General features: G+C 40.4%; 1 non-coding gene across 1 annotated transcript; it reads left to right on the plus strand.

Annotated features, from left to right (window-relative positions):
• The first annotated feature begins 553 nt into the window (after nucleotides 1-553).
• TRNAC-GCA (transfer RNA cysteine (anticodon GCA)) lies at nucleotides 554-624 on the plus strand. The gene has a single exon. It is a non-coding gene; the product is annotated as a tRNA-Cys (tRNA).
• Nucleotides 625-1,185: the final 561 nt, after the last annotated feature.

The following is a 1,185-nucleotide window of genomic DNA, read 5'->3' on the forward strand; positions in this document are numbered from 1 at the left end:
CTGTGAAAGCAAACTCTTCTGGCCCAAGTTTCCAGCCTTTTATGAGGCATGAGATGGAGGTTAAATACATTGGATCGATCATTTATTCCTGCATTCGCTCAATTATTTATTTATTCAGTTGATTCTCTGCTTGTGGGAGAGTGGCATTTCCCCTCCCCGACAGCCTGCCTTCCTCTGCTCCTGTCCTCATGAGGAGCATCACTGTTTTTAAACTTTTTAAATGGAATATCTAGGAAGCAAGTTTTTAAAAGATACTGTACATTCTGAATTCATACTGATATTTGCAATTCAGAATTGGGCTTATACAGTTTTTGCTTCTTTGACTTTTCATGTTCTTTTCTCTTATACTGAAAATCTTGCTTCCTAATGACATTAGTATAATTCCTTACTTGTTTTATTCTAGAAAACGTTCAAAATATTGGTTCAAAATAACAATACCACATCATTACCAACAATATGGTTACTGAAAATACTTTTAAGATTTCTTCGGAGGTCTTTTGTTCTGATTTCTGTTTGTTGGCATTTAGGAGTTCATAGGTATATGTATGGGGCTTCCCTGATGGCTCAGTGGTAAAGAATCTGCCTGCAGTGCAGGAGACGCAGGTTCGATCCCTGCTCGGGAAGATCCCCTGGAGGAAGCAATGACTCCCCACTCCAGCATCCTTATCTGGGAAATGCCATGGACAGAAGAGCCTGGCGGGCTCAGTCCATGGGGTTGCAAAGAATCGGACACAACTGAAGGGACTGAGTACACAGGTGTATGTGTGTGTGTATACTTACGTGTGTGTGTGTGTATACTTACGTGTGTGTGTGTGTATACTTACGTGTGTGTGTATGTGTGTGCTGTGGCTGCTGATGAGGCGCTTCAGTCGTGTCCGACTCTATGCGACTCTATGGACAGCAGCCCACCAGGCTCCTCTGTCTACAGGATTCTCTAGGCAAGAATACAGGAATGGTTGCCATTTCCTTCTCCAGTATACATGTATACATACCATAATATAATAATTGTGTCTTAAAGTCAGTTGCAAAGACGACTCTCCGTGTGATTAACCGTTAGGGTCAGTTGTTTCCTTTTACTTTTGAGTTTGTGTTTTTTCCCCATTTTGGTTTAATTTTGCTTTTGTGTTGTTAAATATATACATAGGTAAAGGTCATAACTATAAACCAAGGGATCTTTTAAATTTA

The sequence above is a fragment of the Bos taurus genome, chromosome 24, assembly GCF_002263795.3.
Source record: "Bos taurus isolate L1 Dominette 01449 registration number 42190680 breed Hereford chromosome 24, ARS-UCD2.0, whole genome shotgun sequence".
Taxonomy (NCBI): Eukaryota; Metazoa; Chordata; class Mammalia; order Artiodactyla; family Bovidae; genus Bos; species Bos taurus.